The 9610-nt window shown below is 43.2% G+C and overlaps 1 long non-coding RNA gene across 1 annotated transcript in view; it reads left to right on the top strand.

Annotated features, from left to right (window-relative positions):
* Positions 1-7482, top strand: part of LOC125481057 — a 56866-nt gene extending 49384 nt beyond the window's left edge. The window contains exon 3 of the long non-coding RNA XR_007262221.1: positions 7292-7482. This is a non-coding gene — a long non-coding RNA (uncharacterized LOC125481057). The remainder of the gene's footprint in view (positions 1-7291) is intronic.
* Positions 7483-9610: the final 2128 nt, after the last annotated feature.

Raw genomic sequence — 9610 nt, 5'->3', positions numbered from 1 at the left:
CTATGGAATTCACTGCCACAGAAGGCTGTGGAGGCCAGATCATTGAGTACATTTAAGACTGAGATAGATAGGTTCTTGATTATCAAGGGGGTCAAGGGTTACGGGGAGAAAGCAGGAGAATGGGGTTGAGGAACTTATCAGCCATGTAAGTTGCTGAGCAGACTCGTTGGGCTATTTTCTGCTCCTATGGCTTATGGTCTTATGGTCTTAAATCTAGCTAGTAATACAGAAACAGATAGTAAGAATTTCGGAAGTAATTGAATAGGAAAAGAGTAACAAAAGCCAGTGCTGGTCCTCTAGACAGCATAACTGGGGAATTGATAATGGAAAACAAAGAAATGGTGTAAGTATTGAAAAGGTATTTTGTAGGGATAACAACAAAAATTGTAATTTGTGAGTTTGATGACCATTTCAATGATAAATATCAGGACTTTACAAAATCTTTCGGCTTTGGGTTGTATTACAACATAGAGGACTATATAACACAGTGTGGAGCTGGATGAACACAGCAGGCCAGGCAGCATCACAGGAACAGGAAAGTTGACATTTCGGGTTGGGACCCTTCTTCAGAAATGGGGGAGGGGGAAGGGAGCTCAGAAATAAATAGAGAGAGGAGGAGTTGGCCTGGGGAAGGTAGGTGGGAGGGTGATAGGTGAGTGCAGGTAGGCAGTGTGGAACTTTCCTGCTCCTCTGATGCTGCCTGGCCTGCAGTGTTCCTCCAGCTCCACACTGTGTTATCTCTGACTCCAGCATCGACAGTTCTTATTATCTCTGATGTAGGACAGTGTATCCAGTTCGAATTCTGAAGCCAATCGATGCAAACAGTAATTAACCTGCATTATCTTTCCAGGCCAGTTCCCAGCAGCATACATTAGTCTTTTGTTCTCTGCTCTTTGATTTTGAAACAAGCTGCTCTTCAAAATTAAATTCTCAACTTCAATTCACAGTTCCAAACCAAAAATGAGAAAAATAATAGAAAGGAGTAGGGATGGTCTCAACAACAGGTGATAGCAGGATACCTATAAAATCATGAGACAACAAGGTGTAGAACTGAATGAACACAGCAGGCCAAGCAACATCAGAGGAGCAGGAAAGCTGACGTTTCGGGTCTAGACCCTTCTTCAGAAATGGGGGAGGGGAAGGGGATTCTGAAATAAATAGGGAGAAAGGGGGAGGCGGATAGAAGATGGATAGAGGAGAAGATAGGTGGAGAGGAGACAGACAGGTCAAAGTGGCGGGGTTGGAGCCAATAAAGGTGAGTGTAGGTGGGAAGTTAGGGAGGGGATAGGTCAGTCCAGAGAGGATGGACAGGTCAAGGGGGTGGGATGAGGCTAGGAGGTAGGAGATGGGGTGGGGTTGAGGTGGGAGGAGTGGATAGGTGGGAGGACATGTTAGGGAGGCGGGTACGAGCTGGGCTAGTTTTGGGATGCGGTCGGGGGAGGGGAGATTTTGAAGCTTGTGAAGTCCACATTAATACCGTTGGGCTGCAGGGTTCCCAAGCGAAATATGAGATGCTGTTCCTGCAACCTTCGGGTGGCATCATTGTGGCAATGCAGGAGGCCCAGGATGGACATGTCGTCCAAGGAGTGGGTGGATGAGTTGAAGTGGTTCACGACTGGGAGGTGCAGTTGTTTGGTGCGAACCGAGCATAGGTGTTCCAAAAAGCGGTCTCCAAGCCTCCGTTTGGTTTCCCCGATATAGAGGAGGCTACATCGGGAACAGCGGATACAGTACACCACATTAGCAGATGTGCAGGTGAACATCTGTTTGAAGTGGAAGGTCTTCTTAGGGCCTGGGATAGGGGTGAGCGGGGAGGTGTAGCTGCAGGTGTAGCACTTCCTGCGGTTGCAGGGAAAAGTGCTGGGGGTGGTGGGGCTGGTGGGGAGTGTGGAGCAGACAAGGGAGTCACGGAGAGAGTGGTACCTCTGGAAAGCAGATAAGGGTGGGGAGGGAAAAATGTCTTTGGTAGGGGGGTCGGATTGCAGATGGCGGAAGTGTCGGAGGATGATGCGTTGGATCCGGAGGTTATTTGGGTGGTACGTGAGGACAAGGAGGATTCTGTTTTGGTTATTATTGTGGGGAGGGGGTGTGAGGGATGAGTTGTGGGAAATGCGAGAGACACGGTCAAGGGTGTTCTCGACAACTGAGGGGGGGGAGGTTGTGGTCCTTGAAAAACGAGGACATCTGGGATGTCCAGGAGTGGAATGCCTTATCTCGGGAGCAGATGCAGTGGAGGCGAAGGAATTGGGAATAGGAGATGGCGCACTGACCTCTACATTGCCGAAGCCTGGCCCCAACTTTCCGACACCTCCTCCTACCGCCTCCTTGATCATGACCCCACCCCCGACCACCAAAACATCATCTCCCAAACCATCCACAACCTCATCACTTCAGGTCACCTCCCACCCACAGCCTCCAACCTCATTGTTCCTCAACCCCGTACCGTCCATTTCTATCTCCTTCCCAAAATCTACAAGCCTGACTGCCCTGGTCGACTCATTGTCTCCACCTGCTCCTGCCCACCGAACTCAGCTCCACTTATCTTGACTCCATTTTCTCCTCCTTGGTCCAGGAACTCCCCACCTACGTCCGTGACACCACCCACGCCCTCCACCTCCTCCAGAACGTCCGATTCCCTGGTCCCCAACACCTCATCTTTACCATGGAGGTCCAGCCCCTATATACTTGCATTCCTCATGCAGGTGGCCTAAAGGCCCTCTGCTTCTTCCTGTCCCGCAGGCCCGACCAGTCCCCCTCCACTGACACTCTTATCCGCTTAGCTGAACTCGTCCTCAGCATTAACAACTTCTCCTTCAATTCCTCCCAATTCGTACAGACAAAGGGGGTAGCCATGGGCACCCGCATGGGCCCAAGCTATGCCTGCCTCTTTGTAGGTTACGTGGAACAATCCCTCTTCCGAAGCTACACTGACCCTATCCCCCACCTCTTCCTCCGTTACATCGATGACTGTATCGGCGCTGCCTCGTGCTCCCACGAGAAGCTCGAACAGTTCATTCACTTCACTAACACCTTCCACCCCAACCTTAAGTTCACCTGGACCATCTCCGATACCTCTCTCCCCTTCCTGGATCTCTCTAGTTCCATCTCTGGCAACCACCTGGAAACCGATATCCATTTCAAGCCTACCGACTCCCACAGCTACCTAGAATACACCTCCTCTCACCCACCTTCCTGCAAAAAGGCCATCCCCTATTCCCAATTCCTTCACCTCCGCCGCACCTGCTCCCGAGATGAGGCATTCCACTCTCGGAAATCCCAGATGTCCTCATTTTTCAAGGACTGCAACTTCCCCTCCACAGTGGTCGAAAATGCCCTCGACAATGTCTCTCGCATTTCCGGCAAATCATCCCTCACACACCCTCCCCGCAATAATAACCAAACCAGAATCCCCCTCGTCCTCACATACCACCTCACCAACCTCCGGATCCAATGCATCATCCTCCGACACTTCCGCCATCTGCAATTCGACCCCACCACCAAAGACATTTTTCCCTCCCCACCCTTATCTGCTTTCCGGAGGGACCACTCTCTCCGTGACTCCCTTGTCCGCTCCACACTCCCCACCAGTCCCACCACCCACGGCACTTTTCCCTGCAACCGCAGGAAGTGCTACACCTGCCCCTACACCTCCCCCCTCACCCCCATCCCAGGCCCCAAGAAGACCTTCCACATCAAGCAAATGTTCGCCCGCACATCTGCTAATGTGGTACACTGTATCCGCTGATTCCGATGTGGCCTCCTCTACATCGGGGAAACCAAGCGCAGGCTTGGGGACCGCTTTTTGGAACACCTATGCTCGGTTCGCACCAAACAACTGCACCTCCCAGTCGTGAACCATTTCAACTCCGCCTCCCACTCCTTGGATGACATGTCCATCCTGGGCCTCCTGCATTGCCACAACGATGCCACCCGAAGGTTGCAGGAACAGCATCTCATATTTCGCTTGGGAACCCTGCAGCCCAACGGTATTAATGTGGACTTCACAAGCTTCAAAATCTCCCCTCCCCCGACCGCATCCCAAAACTAGCCCAGCTCGTACCCGCCTCCCTAACCTGTCCTCCCACCTATCCACTCCTCCCACCTCAACCCCACCCCATCTCCTACCTCCTAGCCTCATCCTGACCCCTTGACCTGTCCGTCCTCTCTGGACTGACCTATCCCCTCCCTAACTTCCCACCTACACTCACCTTTACTGGCTCCAACCCCGCCTCTTTGACCTGTCTGTCTCCTCTCCACCTATCTTCTCCTTTATTCATCTTCTATCCGCCTCCCCCTTTCTCCCTATTTATTTCAGAATCCCCTTCCCCTCCCCCATTTCTGAAGAAGGGTCTAGACCCGAAACGTCAGCTTTCCTGCTCCTCTGATGCTGCTTGGCCTGCTGTGTTCATCCAGCTCTACACTTTGTTGTCTCAGAATCTCCAGCATCGGCAGTTCTTATTATACCGATAAAATCATGATGTGATCAGGCCGTGCCAAATGGCTTGGTGGAAGTCAATTTATATTTACTAATCTACTAGAGTTTTAACAAAATAAGATTTGTATTTGATAAAGGAAGCCAATAGATGTGTTGCACCTGGATTTCCAAAAGACATTTGATAAGGAATCACAAGGTAATACACCCCTCCCCCACATCAGTCCTCCATGGCGACAATGTTTTTTGCATTTTAAAGGGAATCTCTACAGTGTGGAAAGAGGCCATTCAGCCCATTAAGTCTGCACAAATCTTCCAAAGGGTATCCCACTGAGAATCAGCTCCCCATCGTATCCTTGGGACCTCACGTTTTACCATGTAAGTTCCAAGCAACGTTCACATTCCTGGACACTACAGGCAATTTAGCATAGCCAATCCACCTAAGCTGCACATTTTTGGGCTGTTGGAGAAAACCGGACTATCTGGAGGAAACCCACACAGACACGGGGAGAATGCATAAACTCCACAAAGTCACTCAAGGCTGGAATTAAAACCAGGTCCCTGGCACTGTGAAGCAGTAGTGTGAACCTTTGAGCCACCGTGCTGCCTGATTTATTTCTTGATGCAAGTTAGTATTTCAGAAAATGAGTTTCAAATTAGAAAGTAGATATAAATTATTAATTAAGACTAAGTTATGGTAGAACAAGTGTAAGGTAAGATGTGTGAGAATTTCTGGAAATCAAGACAACAATGACTCAAGTTATTGAGTGAAATGGAATATAGGGACATAGAACATTACAGCAGGATTAAGCCATTTGGCCTTTTGAGATTGTTGAACCATTCAATATGATTATGGTCAATCTGGCTCTCGTCTCAGTTCCTCTTTCCAATTTGTCCATGATAGTCCTTAACTCCATGTCTATCAAAAGTCTATATAATTCAGCCTTGAAAAATTTTAAAGACAAAGCTCTAGTACCTTCTGGAGAAAATAATTCCACTCTTTATCAATCCTCAGGAAAAATAATTCTTCTCATTCCTGTGTTAAAAGGGAGAATTCATTCTTAAAACTATTTTCCTTTTTTGAGTCTCACCGCAAGAAAAGAAATCGTCTAGGTACCTGCCCTATCCAGTCCTATCAAAATCTTATATGTTTCAATAAGATCATTCTCATTCTTATTAGCCTAACCTGTTCAGCCTTTCTTCATAAGACAAGCCCTTCAACATGAGATTGAGTTGAGCAGCCATTTCTGAGCTATTTCTAAAGCAAAATCAAAACTATACAAAGCATTCCAGATGTGGTCTTACCATTGCCCTGTGCAGCTGCAGTAAAACATCCCTATTGTTATATTTCACTATCTTTGCGATAAACAACAGTATTTCATTTGTCATCTTAATCACTTGATGTACCTCAATACTAACTTTTGCGATTCATGTACCAGGACACCCAAATCCCTCTGTACCACTGAGTTCCACAATCCACTCAAATAGCTGTTTTATTCTCCTATCAGTGTCAACAACTTCACATTTACCCATCTGATTCTGAATAGTTGAGGTACCAGCATTGATTTCTACAGCACTTATTTCTACTCCACTTATGACAACTTGCCAAGCAGGAAAGAAAACAATTTATCCCTATGCTCTGCATCCTGTTAGCTGATCCGTTATTCCTTACATCATGTGTTCTTATCTTATTATCTGTGTACGGTTTTCACATTCTCCCCCCCGTCTGCATGGGTTTCCACTGGGTGCCCTGGCTTCTGCCTGCAGTCCAAACATGTGCAGCTTAAATGGATAGGCCATGCTAAATTGTCCATGGTGTCCAGGAATGAGAACGTTAGGTGGATTAGCATGGTAAAATTTGGCATCGCAGAGATAGGGTGGCATGCTGGGTCTAGGTGGGATGCTCTTTGGAAGCTTTATGCAGACTTAATGAGCTGAATGGCCTCTTTCCACACTGTAGAGATTCTCTTTAAAATTAAAAGAACATTTGTGGCCATGGAAGGCTGGGGTGGGGGAGGGGGAATTTGTTGGTTGGTGCATGGAGGTGTGAATATGTATAAAAGTATACACAGTCAATTTTTAAAGCTGCCCAGATTCTTCTCTTTGATGAAACTGTGTAAAATGGCAGCAAGTGAAGAAAGAGAGGAAAGTAATATATAGAACATGGGCTTTACCTCCTACTTCACTTGAACTGCAGCTGTAACTTTGATGGAATATTGCAGACACGTTGTTTAACTAAATAGATTTTTCATTGTAATTGTGTCGTTACTAAATAATGCTCATTGTGTCTTCATTGTATTCCAAGAACTCACAAGTAATAGATTCATTTTGAAGTGTAATTGATGTTGTAATATAGCCAAATGTGACATTCAATTTATCCACCTACCTATTTATTTGCAACAAAAATACTGCAGGTTGGTTGCACAGTCTATTAGACTGCGCAGGAAATTATATCACCCATCCCATGTCTGTTCTAACAGCAAAGAAATATAGTCATTTTATTAATTAAAGTATTATTTATATATTGAGTATAATATGTGTGATTGTTTTTTACTAAGAAGAGGCAGTTCATACCTAAATCATGTAACTGTATTGGAACCATGATGTTTTTGAATTCAGTTATAATGAACTAAATTGAATTACTTTAGGATGTGTAATTTACTTCAGCATCAACTTTTCATTTAATTTCAGGTTATCATGTTAAATCATTCAACAGGATTGCTCTGCTAAAATAACTTTCTCCATTCATGTTTTCTTTCGAAAAAAATAAAATATTCTGCTCTGAATGCTGCAAATTCTCAACTTTCAATCTGGAACTTTTCTCAAGTTTCATCCTGTAATTATTTTCTTTTTGTCTAGGCTGATCAGACTTCTCAAATTTGGACCTGATTTAACAGTAAACTTCTATCACTGTCTTCATCCATTCTTACCACAAGGCAATGGTGGACTTATTGAATGTACTTTAACAAGCTGCTTCTGTTTGGTAATAACTTTTACATCCTTTCAAACCAAAATGCCTCTTAATTGTCTGCTTCAGATAAATACAGCTACCATGTGGGTGCAAGGTTTATTTTTGTTACAATGTAAACTGTACTCCACAAGGACATGAAAGAGTAATTTCTAGCAGCATTAAACGGAACTTTGATTTCTCATATTTGTTCAAATTGACAATTGTTTTCAAAGAAATGTTAGATTGTTCGATGTCTGCATTGTGAATAAAAACATTTTCTGTTAACAAGCCATGAAGTCAAAACCCTATTTTTATGGAATTGTAAAGCAAATTCACATCAGGCAATACTCTATTAACTGAAATGGCATTAAGTTTGTTTTTTCAATTAATTTAAAGTAACTCCAGATGTACAACCTCTGCAGGTTTTTGTCAGGCTGAATCCAATGAGTTCTCGATTTAAAAACAGCCTTCTTTTGTGAAAATGTTTCAGATTCGGCATAAGTTTCTTTAGGACTTTCCACAACTAAGCTTTTGCACAGACTGAAGCAGTTTTACATCTTCTGATTTTGTTTTCACCCCTGAACAAAACTGATTTATTTCTGTGGCACATATGTTTACACTTTCTTGTTCCTATGTTTTTAATTTATAATGAAACCTTTAGTAGTATATAGTGCTATCATCCCAACAACCAACTTGTGTTGCTGTTTCATGACATTTAGAAGACAGAGTTCCTGGAATTATCCCGAACAGTGTGCTCCAAAAGCTGTTGCACAGAAATCTTTTGGCTACGACAGCACAACTGCTGCACGCACACATTTTAATTTTTTTTTGTCTTAACATGGCCTGATGTGGAAAACAATAAACCTACCATGCCAAAATGCATCAGAAATGCCCCACTGGAATAAATATTTTACTCTTTATATCATTGTCCACTCATCAGCGTATAAACAAACAAATCCCTTTGGCAGTACACTTTGTATTAGCTTCACTTTCCTTGTAATAACATAATTTTCAATCTGTAAATGTAAAACTGTCTATTGAATCCTTTATTCATGCCCATTGTTTTTTCTATCGTTGCGATTGGTAAATTAATGGACCAGAGAACTGTTTATTCATATGTGAAATTCAAAAACTGTAATTTTATACTTGTGAAATAACAGCTAGTGCTGAGGAGTTGCATATGGTGTTTGAGAATCAATCCAGAGACAACTTGGCTTCTGCCAAAGGCCATGCACCTAAAGATGAAGTAGAAAGTTTAACCAAGTGCTCAACTGTCACTGGTCTTATACATCACATTATCACCACTTACAGGAACTTGAGTTGCAGATGAGTTACGAGTCTTTCTAACCCCTGAAATAACTTACTGTGGCAAATGTTCCAACAGAAATTTCAAAATTAACCCACTTATGAATTATATTCCAATAAAACATTTTGTAGCTGACAAAGCTAGCCATTTCATATTAAATATTGATGCTTGAACTGAAACAAGAAACTTCTTTACATAAACCTTTGGTCTAACAATTGGGTGTCATCATCAAGCCATATAAAACAGGCTGATATAAATGAAATTTAGTGTAATTAACGGTACCATGAAGGAGTTATTTGAGATGTATGCGACTTACCAATTGTTAAATGAACACTAGATGGCCCGTGATGGGAATTAGTACAGTGTAACAGTTATATTTCTTTTGTTCCACTTAGTTATTATTTTATGGAAATCTTCCAGCGTGTCAGAAAATAAAGCCAGAGAGCTATTGCCATGCCAACATGACTTGTTATTTGAACTGACTAGTTGTAATGACGTAAAAATGCAATGTGTTGATAAAATTATTTTCATACAAAGCATGTTTGTTGCTCAGGTAATGGCTTACCTTGTTACTAGTTTTTTTAAATTATGCACATTTTGCATGATAGGAAAATATTAAAAGGGTCGAGGCTTAAGTCAGTGTGCAAATAGACAAAGGTAAATGAATTTGCAATAAAATCCAAAAAAGAGAGCAGTTTTGCTTCTTATCTACATATCTGTTAGATGTACATTGATTAAATAATAATAATTGTTCATGCCCAATCTAAATACACACATTTGAGGAGTTATTAAATCAATTTAAGAATATCTGAACCTGATGCTTTTGTTTGTATGGAATGGTTCAAGTTAAACAGCGAAGAGGAAAGTGTGATGAAAGTGCTTCTCAAATTGTGACAGATTGAAGAGGCATTTGATGTTGATG

This window comes from Rhincodon typus, chromosome 1 (assembly GCF_021869965.1).
Source record: "Rhincodon typus isolate 14 chromosome 1, sRhiTyp1.1, whole genome shotgun sequence".
Taxonomy (NCBI): Eukaryota; Metazoa; Chordata; class Chondrichthyes; order Orectolobiformes; family Rhincodontidae; genus Rhincodon; species Rhincodon typus.
This window is presented reverse-complemented; position numbering and strand designations above follow the sequence as displayed.